Source organism: Electrophorus electricus, chromosome 21 (genome assembly GCF_041902795.1).
Source record: "Electrophorus electricus isolate QZ-2024a chromosome 21, ASM4190279v1, whole genome shotgun sequence".
Taxonomy (NCBI): domain Eukaryota; kingdom Metazoa; phylum Chordata; class Actinopteri; order Gymnotiformes; family Gymnotidae; genus Electrophorus; species Electrophorus electricus.
Genome location: NC_137517.1, coordinates 7594015 through 7607066, shown reverse-complemented (window position 1 = coordinate 7607066; position 13052 = coordinate 7594015). Strand labels below are relative to the sequence as shown.

Here is a 13052-nt window from a genome sequence, read left to right as displayed (position 1 = left end):
GAGATATTGATGGGTATGAAGAGTAATATGTGTTATTTTTGTGGAAACATACTCATGCAGTTCACCATGATTGCATTATGTACCCCCCCCCCCCCCCCCCCCAAAAAAAAAGAAAACAATAAATTAAACCAGCAGTGAACACAGAATTAACTGATCTTAGTGAGATCAGAGTGGATTGCCTCTGTCTAAGTAAATCACTGGTTCTGCTACTTTTAAAATCGGTTAAGGATACAACTCTAAAATAAATAAGAGTTTGTAGTTATGTAGTAGCCTATATGAATATTCTCTACAGATATATTGTCTTTGTTTCAATCATATATTTTCAGTCTACCATTATTTGCTTAACAGTACTCAGGACATTTGTATTGTGAACTTTTCATATACATGTTTTGGTACAGTGGAGCCATTAATCTTGAAAACCACAAGCAGATGTGCAAAAGGGTAATTTATAACTGGATTGCAGTGAATGTATACTATTCTATTCTACATCATTTGTTGAAATTAGACAGGCACTATCTCATGAATCAGGTTGCACACTGCTTATAATCACTTTTGTGTGACAAAAAACTAATTGAACTCAAGCTGTTTTGTGTACACGGGTATGACAAGAGCTAATGGGATAATTTGAAATACAAACGAGTCTTCACTTTCTCTTCATTAATTATCACTAATTGTATGAAACCACACACACATCTTTGCTGAAGCATCTTCAATCTGTGAACATCCTAACCATCACACTACCTGTGACTTTTTGGCCCACATCAGTATGTGTTGTTTAAGTCCTTTGTAAGCCACAGTACTGTACTGTGTGCACGACACCTGATTGGTGATTGGTCCACTAATTGGTCCACTGATCAATGATTGGTCCACTGATTCCTGCGTGCTTGTCAGTTAAATATTCATTGCAGCACAAACTGATGGTATGGAAAATGTACATAGAGCATACATTTGAGTGAGTATGTGTATCCTTCATTGTTAAACATTTCAGTCTCAAAATCAAAGTCTCAGGCTAAGACCAGAATGTCATATATTTCTGTTCTACACATTAGTATATGACAGAGATAGATAGATAGATAGATAGATAGATAGATAGATAGATAGATAGATAGATAGATAGATAGATAGATAGATAGATAGATAGATAGATAGATAGATAGATAGATAGATAGATAGATAGATAGATACCACAAAAAGTCAGGAACAGTACACAAAGTAGAAAACCAAATCACACACACACACTCACACACACACACACACACACACACACACACACACATATATATATATATATATATATATATGTGTGTGTGTGTGTGTGTGTGTGTGTGTGTGATTTGGTTTTCTACTTTGTGTACTGTTCCTGACTTTTTGTGGTATCTATCTATCTATCTATCTATCTATCTATCTATCTATCTATCTATCTATCTATCTATCTATCTATCTATCTATCTATCTATATATATATATATATATATATATATATATATATATATATATATATATATATATATATATATATATTGTCTGGAAGATGACCGCACTGATGTAGTAAAGCATTTCCCTATTTCAAAAACTTTCAACAGAGGAGATCAACACAGTGAGGAAGGGCTGTGTGAACATAAGGTATGTTAGATTAATAAAAATTCTGCATGTCTGGAATGAGCACAACTCATATGAAATTGTGCAGAACTGCCTGCTGCAATTTCTAGTGCCTGCAAGAATGGGAATCAATAAATCAATGAAATGTGTGTTTTATTGTCTGATTACTTGTAGGGAGGCAAGCTGGAATTACATTGGATCTGCAACAAAAAAAAGGGAATTGCATCTCCAATTCTATCTGCTGCATGTCAGTCAAACCATGAGAAGCTGGATTATCTCAAGTCTCCATTTTTAATTGTTGTTTTTTTCCAGAGCTCGTCCTCAGGGGAGAGAGCCCAGGCGCTCTGAAAGGTTAGTGATCTCTGACGCAACGGCTGCACTGTATTTCACATAATGTCGTGTCTTTCTCAGTTAGCATTTTCACCATGGTAAATAACATAGTCACCCAGCACCAGCCAATCCTGGCAAAGGCACATTGATGTGGAAGGGAAATGTGATCTCCTCTCCAAAAAAACTATTATCGTTGGAAAAAAAGGGGGTTGTTTTTCTGCCTCCATTTGAAGATTCATCAGTAATCAAGGGTTAATTTCACACCCCAGCGAACTGCCTGCTTTAATCTCTATTAGAGTAATTAAATCTGTCCAGTAAAGTGAGTTCTTTTTGTCTTTGGTCACCTCCTTCCCATTTTTTTATTGTTTTACATCCTTCACATTTCATCTCCTGAAGTACATTCATCCCGCCTCCCTTGACAGGTGGAGTCTATCCTTAAAATTAAAACATTCCTGACCTATGTGAGATGACAAGACTCAGAGAGGAAGAGAAAGAGAAAGAGAGATAGAGAAAGGGGAAGGGTTAAGAGGAGAAAGAGAATCCGCATAAAGCTTGGCAGGAGTGCAAAGAAGAGCTGGCACATTTCTTCCCTCCTTCTTTCCCTCTCTCTCTCTCTCTCTCTCTCTCTCTCTCTCTCTCTCTCTCTCTCTCTCTCTCTCTCTCTCTCTCTCTCTCTCTCTCTCTCTCTCTCTCTCTCTCTCTCTCTCTCTCTCTCTCTCTCTCTCTCTCTCTCTCTCTCTCTCTCTCTCTCTCTCTCTCTCTCTCTCTCTCTCATTTAGGGGAATGGAATCTGAAGATTTGACCCTGTCAGTCAGGCCCAGTGACAAGTTTAATCATGGAGCACCCTCCACAAAATCATGGCTAAATGGGAATGCAAATAAAAGAGCACCAGGGCTTCTTATAAATGCTAATCAAGAGGACTAATCAACTGACAGGTCCACACAGTTCCTGCTCTCTCAAGGAGTCACTCAAACTTTTCTTTCTTTCTTTCCTCCTGTCTGTCTAAAATTTAGGTTCTATATCTCATGTTTGCAAAAGTGCAAATTCAAAAGACTGTAGGCTCATCTGTGCCACTGGCTGTGCCTCTGAAGACTTCCCAAAGTTTGATTTATTTACATGCATGTAACCTGTAATGATCGCCTTTGACTTCACAACCTCTTTTGATAAAGAAGAAAGGCTTGTTCTCCGTCCTATAAAGAGTATCTGATACAGTCCCTTTTTTTTTCTTGGCGATGAAGTGGCAGCCCATTTCAGAACCATGTAAATGAAGCCATGCCAATCGACCAACTCTCTGATCCACCTTGAAAGTAGAGAACCCTGTAAAGACTTTGAAATGTTGATTTAGCCCCAGTTTGCAGAAGGCGAGTTCGCCCCACTGTACCTTTAAAAATACAATTGAAGTATGTGCACTTCAAAGTTGTGGAGAGTGCTCCCCCACACCACCACCAATTGTCTAAGATGTCAAAGCAAAATGTGAAGTTTTGCTGTGCCATACCTGCAAGAAGTGTCAGGTCTGATTTTTTGAATTCCATAGGTCCCTGGAAGACAGAACTGCAGCCAGTGCACTGATTTTCACTGCTAGAGTGTAGTCTTTGTTATTATGTAGTCGTATATAGATAGGATTTGTCCCAGTAACAGACCCAATCACAGCTCTTAGAGTTTTTTAAAAATTATTTCTTTAAGTGGTTTAACTAAACCAGATGGAACGCTTACAATTTTACCAAAATCATAAATAACACCATCTGATTTAGTTTGTCACTGACAGTTCCAGAGAATATAGGAATGTAAACATAGTCTCACGTCCTGAAAACTATCAGTGGCAATGTGTACTTTTCTCATAAAACAATGGTTTACTGGTTAAATTCTCTTGGGGCTAACCAAGTGCTTGCAGTGCCTCACCCAATGCAGGAAATCCACATAATTTAATCGTGCAATGCCAAAGGGAAAAACAGTGACTCATTGTAAGAGTGAGACCCAGAAGCTGTCGTGCACTGCTTGTAAATCTAACAGTGATCTCCAAATAAGAAAACCAAACTCTACGTTTACAGTAAGTCATTCAGCTTTTTTCTTCTTCTTCTGGAATGCATTGCCAGCACTTCTGAAACAGAAAGTATATGTGACCGTAAACTAGAGGCATGTGGATGGCTTTTGAGATGTTTTGTAAAATTCACTGCTTTATGCTTCTCTTTTTGTCCACGAATTGTAAATGTAAATGTCTCTCCCTGCTCTGCAGTAAGCCTCTGGATGTTTTGGGATCCCAGCAATTGGAGAACATGACACTTGACAGGGAGTAGGCACATCTTTTAAGCTCTCTGCAGCTCTTTATAGGTGAGCTAATGTACATTCTTGACTGAGAGTTAATAAGAAGCTTTCCTTTATTTCCCCGAGGGGGAGGGTTGGGAATCGCGAACCAGCCGCATTGGTTGGACATCTCCCAGGGCGTCAACAGCACACGGCTGGTGTCCGGCCCAAATCTCCCCAGAGCTGCTGCTAATGATGCCCCGACTTGGGCACTTCGCATGCTCTGTTTGATCAGGCAGCCGCCGTGTACCACAGTAACACCATCTCCACAGACTTGAGCCTGGAGCGTGAAGTGCACGCTGAGCTTCTGAGGAGGCTGGCTTCAGATCGATCAATCTTCCACAGACTGCCAATCAGTTGGGCTCCAGGAGCAAGGTCATCCAGGACCAAACCTGAGTCTGAGATTTTATGTTTTTTTTTTCCTGAAGCAGTGGAGGGATTGTTTTCTCTGATCAAGCAATAGATATGGTGACACAGTGTTAACAAACCCCCCCCCCCCCCAACATTCTTGGGCTGACCGCGTAGTTGTAACTACGTCAGGTTTATGCAGCACCTATTTTTTAATGAGATCCATGTTATTGCATTTAAATTAATGGAGAGTATTGTAAATGTATTGAACTGCTTTAGGATTTTGGTGGAGCTATATGTAAATGCTCCATCTCCACTACACTCTCTTATGGCAGACCTTAGTCTACAGGATGAATTACAAAGGCTGTAGAACCTTAAGTTTGGTTTAGTGAGTTTAATTTAAAGCATTCATGATCTCATGATTGCAGATTTGTAAGAATTTTCACAGCTCAACTTGTGTGAAAAGTTACAAATGGATATGGGTAGGGTTAGCTTAGATTTTGCCTTCATACTTTTTTAAAACTACAGGAATCCAGGAACATAATTTCATCTGTTGTAATTTGTATGAATTCTTAGTGAGATCACAATTTTATACTTACATCATTGTAAAAGAGTCAAGCTGAAACTACTCCAAGTTAATTTTACCCTCACATCGAGATACTTGCTTCTAAGTCCAAACCTTGAGATACTTGCTTCTAATACCAAATCAATGGTTGTCATTATGTGCCATAGCCAAACTGTTTATACCTGCCTTTTTGTAATTCTCCCTGTCGTGTTTATCCAGTGTTGTCATTGGCCATGCAAGTTACCTGCCATGTAACACTGTGATGAAGCTTCTTGTATGGATTTAATGTTACCCATCTATATGTCAGAGAATGCCTTGTGAAGACTGTCACATAAATGAAGTCTACTATGGAGAAAGTGCAGGATGGTAGAGCTGTCTGCTGTATTTATAGCAGCTCTGATAAAGTTGGGGGAAATTGACAGACTAGCTAATGATGTGTTGCCGAGTGGCATGGTTGCAGACAAGGGGACCTCTTCAAGCAGGAGGGCACCAGCAGCTGACACCGGGGATAATAGCTCCGCAAAGGAACCATTGTGCACGCCCCCCACGCGTGGCATTTGGAACTGAGCGCCTCCTATCCCCCTGGACAAACGATCCGTGCTCAGCCCGGGAATGTCAGACTTTGCGCCTTTCAATCAGCTCGCCTGAAGGAACCTGGCTGGAGCTGCTCTCTTAACCCTCGAATTCATTAATAATTATATTAATTGTGTGAGGCAGGGGGTGGCTAAATCCCAGACATCATCTGAATACGTGATTAGTGAACTCTTTTTTGAATAGTCTTCATCCATCCATCCATCCATCCATCCATCTGCTTTTTCTGCCAGCTGAATCTCCATCAGATCCAGCGCTTGTGTTGCCTCAGTCTCATCGGATTCCTTGGAAAAATAGCATGCTGGCAAGACTTATCTATGCCACTTACTTGTTTTCATTTTGCCGGAGGGCTGCTCCCAGCATTAGGGGCTTCCATTTGCAGAGTGACAGCTCCATCTCAAGGGGTCTGCTTTCCCATGCAAAAAAACAGTGCATCAAAACAAATCAAGCCCCATCCACCTAAGAGACAGAGGAGCGATCGACAGAACATGCCCCCCCAAACACCTCAACCTTTCACAGCACAACAGACACATGACGCAAGAGCACTCACGGCAGTCCATGTCTCTCACTTGCCCTCGGCCTCAACTGAGTCCTTTTTGCCAGGCCGCCTCGCAGTTCAGCACAATCTCAGCCATACCATGGTGGCTTTGGCGAGGATGAGAACCAATGTTTAGCAATAGAGTGAGTTTTCAGGACTGAAAAACCTGTCCGCTAAAGCCTGTCTGCTAAAATATCGTTCTGCCGTGCACCGGCTTTCCGATATTTTCCCCTTTCTCGTTCAATCCGTCCATACAGAGAAATAAAAGAAATTCCCCTATAGTGCCACCTTTGCTTCCACCTCTCCACCCCCCACCCCCCCAAATCCTTTTCCTAAATCCTACCAACAACAGGACGCTCTTGTACATTAAATAAGAACTGTCACCCTGGGCAACGTGCAGCGATGAAGCATTTATTCTGCCTCACATTTCCTGGCACTTGGAATTATTTCCTTCATGCCTGATAACCAAATTACAATATGGCAGGTCTCCCTGGAGCCGCTGGATCGTTAGTGCCAGCTCGCAACATACTTTTAACTGCTGTGGCATTTCATGTACAGGTGCCAATCAAACGCTGGCAGAAGGGGGAAATGTAAATGAGGGAGGGCAATGGTGTTCAATTACAGCTATGTGTGTGTGTGTGTGTGTGTGTGTGTGTGTGTGTGTGTGTGTGTGTGTGGGTGTATAATCCGGGTCTCCATTGATGACAGACAGCTGCAGTTTTGACGCAACTCCCCAACCTCACTCAAGCTATAACCCACATACTAAGTGTAGCAGTAAGCAGAAAGGCAGGTGAGGGGAATTAGATGCAAAGCTAAACCTTGTGCTTTTCCTGCTTTATGCACTATTGTGTGCAGATGTCAGCTCTCCTGGCAGTGGTAAAGGTGATATTTGTTAGTGAAATGTAGAAGTATGTAAAAAGTAAGTGGGTAGAAGAGATCCTGCTATTGTGAGACAGGGAGAGAAAGCAATAGGGAGAGAGAGAGAGTCTGTCTCTGTGTGTGTGTGTGTGTGTGTGTGTGTGTGTGTGTGTGTGTGTGTGTGTGTGTGTGTGTGTGTGTGTGTGTGTGTGTGTGTGTTTGTGGGCATGTTTCAGAAGCAAAATAACAGCCCCTCATTTCCAGAACTTTTAATGGTTGGATATACATAGTTGGAAACCACAACACATCTTCAAGAGTGATCACAATAACCTGCTACAGCTTGAGTACAGTGTCCAGTAGTTATACTTAGAGAAGGTACACTTCCAGGACTCCCATGATACACAGTGCATGTGGCAGGGCATTCAGGACATCATCACCTGCATGTGACCTCACCAAGTACAGGACCACATCACCTGCCTGTAACAGTAATGCCTACCTTCCAGGCATGCTGAATGATTTTTATGCACGGTTTGAAGCGCAGAACGTCACACGAAAAAGACCATCCCTCCTCACCGTGATCAGATGCAGTGGCTATCCGTGGCTGATGTGAGGAAAGCACAGGGTTAACCACGGAAGGCTTCTGGACCAGACAACATTCTGGCTGAGTGCTCAGAGGAAGTACAGATCAGCTAGCGGACGTTGTTACATACATCTACAACATATCTCTGAGCAGCACCGTCATCCCTATGTGCCACAATCATTTGTCCCTGTGCTGAAGACGTCTTCGTTGTCCCGCCTCAACGATAACCATCCTGTCACATCATCGTGAAGTCCTCCGTCATGAGGCACATCAAGATGAAGGTGCCCCATCCCTGGATTCCCTACAGGTCACGAATCATCCCCAACTGTTCAACAGATGATGCCTTCACCACCATCATCCTTCACCTGACTGGGAGACATCGGTTAGTCCATATTAGGAGCAGCATCTCCAGTATCACCATACTGAGCACCCCCCCCCCCCCCCACCATGTTCTACGGGGTGCAGTATAGAGCATCCTCACAGTGTTTTACAGGGGGCAGTGGAGAGCATCCACACCATGTTCTACAGGGGGCAGTATAGAGCATCCTCACAGTGTTTTACAGGGGGCAGTGGAGAGCATCCACACCATGTTCTACAGGGGGCAGTAGAGAGCATCCTGAGCAGCCAAATCACTGCCTGGTTTGGGAATTGCTCTATCTCGGACTGCAAGACCCTGCAGGGAATAGTGAGGACAGCTGAGAAGATCACTGGGGCCTCTCGCCTGCATCATTTACATTTACACCACATGCTGCTTCCACCAGCACTGTGGATGAGCCCTCACACCCCACACACAAATTCTTCTTTCTCCTGCCGTCTGAGAAGACGCAGCGACGAACTCAGGGCCCTCACACCCAGGCTGTGCAACAGTTTCTGTCTCCATGCTGTCAGACTCCTCAACTCCCAGAAACTGACAACAAATATTTAACAAATATCATATTCCATTTAACAAATGTTGTATTCTTACATTGTTGTACTCACTGTTGTCTCACCGCTATGCACTAAAATATCACAGTATGTTACATCCTTTGCACATCCACCCACTTTACTCGGTAGTGGTCAGTGTTGCCGTATATGTTATCATGATCTTTTATTTCATAGTTAGTGTTTGCACGTTTGTGTTGCATCATGGTCTGGTGGAACGTTTCACTTATTTCATTTCTGTATATTGTATATAGTTGGAATGACAATAAAAAGCCTCTTGACTCTTGACTTAACATATGACTACATACAACCTGAATGCCATCTTGTGACTTTTCGTAAGTTTCATTGCATCATCAGACAAATTAGCTGAACATGGCAAAACATTCATGTTTAAAATTAAAAAATATTAATAGCAGTATTCCACTACCATGGACCAGAATTCCACTATTAATCCTGCAATCCCTTGAGTAATTCACTGTTCAGTCTTATAGACACATAGAGCCCCTGGCTGGCCATGAGTTAGCTCAGGCAGTGATCAGCGTCTGTGCAAGTGTTCCAGAGCCGAACAGAATATTCACAGCGAAACGGGATTTATGGTCAGAAGGGGCTTTGCCTCATCCTTCTCTGGCTGGATTCCCTGCAGTTGCTCGCTCTCTCCTGGCCATGCTCACTAATCCACATGTCAGAGGTAAAGAGACTGCACCCCCTCACCGACACTCATGCCGATGAGATTAAATGGCTGGTAAATTTGCCTTTCCGACTGCACGAAGAGAAGTTGAGGGCATGTGCGAGGGGTTAACGGCACAGTAAAACATCAGGAACGCGCTCCTTCGCTGCTCGACTTTATTCCTTTGATGGTTTCTCCGCTCTGCGTTGCTCTTTCTTCTGCTTGTTCCTCCTCCCCTCTCGTTCTCCTCTCCTTTGCTGTCTCGAGCCGACGCTTTTGTTGCATTCGGAGAGGTTGATAAATCAATCCATCAGAAAATTTTTCGCGGTGAAACTCAATCAAGAAAGGTCATGTCGGCGGGAAAAGAACAGATTAAATTAGCATTGAATTAGACATGGAAAGTGAGCTCTGTCAAAACCATCACAGTGCTCAGCACAATTAGAATATGTTAATTATGCATTTCATTAAGGGCCCAGGCGCTCTTTGAATGTGAGATGAAATGTCACTGGTGTAGGCAGCCGAAAAATGGAAGATTGCCAGGCACAACTTTCTTTGTGCAATGTGTGACACCTTCATTAACATCAGGGATTGCTGGTCTGATTAGACTTTTTGTATTAGTGGAAGCCTTTAGGACTTCAAATGCCTTTCTCCCCCCACGCCTTCATCTGCCAGCTGAAAGTCCCCACAGCTTCAAGGCTGATATTGTCTTTGGCTTCAGCACTGGGGTGAATTCACAAGTATGCTGCCATGGGCTGCAATATGCATTTATTTTGATCATAAACCGAGTTAGATGGACTTTAGTCAATAGTGTAACAAATATGGCTTCGTAGTTTCGTGTAGAGAGGCAAAACCAATGTTGATCTGCACATATGGATTTCAGACAGTGGCTTGCTGCCATAGTCAACCATAGAATAGGTGAAGTTCACCCTCTCTGGCTATTACCAATTCGTAATGGACATCATATGGCATTTCATTCAGTAACAAATGCATTCATGAGAATAGGAGTGGATTTAATTATATTGACAGTCTGCTGATTCCACAATAGATGAACAATACACTGCTAGCCTAAAGTAAAGAAGGTGTAAGTGTCCTATCACTGGAATGGACTTTGTTGCCTGTATAGACACAGGTGAATGAAGCCACAGAGATAAGGGAAATGTTTCAGCCATCAAAACTGAGAACAGATAGAGAGAGAGAGAGAGAGAGGGATGAACACAAATAGTGTACTGCTGTGGATGACTTACACACCAGCTCAGTCTTCTAAAAAACTTCTAAAAAACCTTCATTAAACCATAATGAAAGTGCTTCTCAGTACACTTCGGTTTAATAGAGGATGCTTTAGTGCTGGAGACACCTGCCAATTGTGCTGGAGATACCTACCAAAAGCTCTTTTTTTCAAATCACATTTTGGACGACGCTGATAATTCTGACTTATTGCTCCCTTGGCAGTTCAAATTCTGCATATCCAATGCTTCTCATACAAATCCATAAGAAGAAAACATATAGAATACAAAGGGAGAAGCAGCAGCGAACAGACAAATATGTAATTAAACACACAGACTGATGAATTTGGCCATACTTCACAGTTTTTGTTCATCATCTTTGCACATAACAGGTTAAAAGATACCTTGCTTAGCCCCTTCTGTATAAAAGCCCATGGCTTCTCTGTAAAATCTCGGCCTTATTGAGCCACAGCGATCTAGCTAAGTAGTGCAAAATCTGTGGTTCAGTGTACAAGAGTTTACAGTAGATATGAGAGGATCTATAGCTCTGCAGACTGCCAGATTAGCACCTTTCTTTCCTCTGGCAATAATTCTATAAACACCCCCACCCTTTGATGTCTTCCTTTGTTTGTGTCTCAGAAAGATTCATGTCTTGCAATGCACTCGGAAAATGAAGCCATTACGTGAACACGGCATACTACAATAATCCATAAAATTATTGTAGGAAATACGCAAGGTTTAATGACTAGAACTATAGTAGTTCTTGGGGAACATACAGTTGTGGAATAATCTACTCAGAAGTCTGCAGGAAACAGACAATCAAAAGCAAGAAATGAAAGCCTGTGTTTGTAATCGAAATGTGTTCTGTGGCCTGGGGTTGAACTTACTGACCATGTGATGAATGATTTATACACAGATTCTTTGTAATGACATTTTTGCTCTAGTTTGGTTAGAGTCCTTGTACTGACCTAGAATCTTTGTCTTTAAATAATATTGATTTTTTTTTTCAGCATCAGTTTTTTATCTAACAGTGACCAACTACACAATTTTGGTACATTTGCCTGATATAAGGCATAGCTTTAGCTTGCTGCTTTGCTTTATTTTAATAATCAAACATCATCATCATCATCATCATTATTATTATTATTATTATTTTATTTTATTTTTTTCAAAAAACACATACATTCACAAGCTCTGCAAACGTGACTGTCAAATAGGAATTTAGCAATTTATTTGAAGGTTCATGCTTATTCAGTTCAGGTGTTTTCATATTAATACAGTTAATATAATATCTAACATGTCTGCCTTAATTATAGCCTTTCTCTGTCTAACCCTCATCTGCACCAATCAGAGCCCTGAGCTGAAAAGAGGCTGAGTGTTTCTCTGGTGCTTTTACTCTGTAGGGCCAAGTACGCCACTTACTGTTCTTTGAAGTAGGAAGTAAAGGCAAAGAATTGAGGCTACAAGTTTCGATAAAATGCACATGTCAAGTTAGCCAAAATAAATACACACGTAATATACTGAACCGTGTAAATAGGTACCATAAGTTATTAGAGGGGACATTAGACATCACAGATTATTCACTGGTCAGAAGAAACATCTTGCCAATAACATCACATACATTCTGTCCATCTGCAAAATTGTTTAAAGCATTTTAAGCTGCCTCCATGCCTTAATTCCTATTATTCATAGTCTGAGATCAAAGCATCAGAACGGCTACATTCACTCAAAGTGGAGCTTCTTTTTTTTTTTTAACATACCAGTACCTCCACTGCAAAATCAAATTATGCACCTAAGCATGCTTGGATCACATGGACAGAACAGAGAACCAAACACAGCAAAATTAACAATCCGCATTTGCAAATCCTCCGTCAATCTGTCATTAAACATGTTATCAAATAATGATAAGTGTGCATTTCTTGCTTGCGCTCGCCTGCTGTTCTTTCTGCTGTAATGGGGCGAATGTGCATCCAAATTTGCCTTCTTGAATACACTCGAAGCTTTCCCCATCTCTATACCTGTCTTTGTGTTTTTGTTGAGAACGTGCTCTCTGCATCATCACAGACTAACCGAAAACAGTGACGGCTCAAACGTCAGGTGCAGCTCTCGAGTGTCAGTCGAGCTGTGAAGTGTCTTGGAGTCAGACAGGTGGGCCTAAAGGATGTGCATAGCAGAGCATTCTCAGTTTGTTGAATTACATTTTGCATTGTTGTTGTTTTCTTTCCATCACCTGTTTGATTTTAGATTGGGAAAGATGTAGTCAGTCTTATGACAATTTCAGCTGTATTAGTCCCTGTTTTTGGAAGCAACACACACGCGCCAAATTGTCATTTTTTAAAAATAGATTTCCCCACTTAACCTACAAAAGTTTTGTCTGAGAAACACAGCTGGCATAAGTGTCAATCTAAAATTCACCTCAATCCTTCATAAAAGTTTCAAATCGAAGAAATCTCATAGTGGCCCCGCTCTGCTCAACTGCTTAGTAACAGCCCTCCGTCATGCTGAGTATCTTAAACTAACAGACGCTGTCA

The 13052-nt window shown here is 41.7% G+C and overlaps 1 long non-coding RNA gene across 1 annotated transcript; it reads left to right on the top strand.

Annotated features, from left to right (window-relative positions):
- The first annotated feature begins 1825 nt into the window (after positions 1 to 1825).
- On the top strand, positions 1826 to 8918 carry LOC145653036 (uncharacterized). The gene is made up of 3 exons (XR_014119277.1): positions 1826 to 1950; positions 2709 to 3976; positions 4163 to 8918. It is a non-coding gene; the product is annotated as an uncharacterized LOC145653036 (long non-coding RNA).
- Positions 8919 to 13052: the final 4134 nt, after the last annotated feature.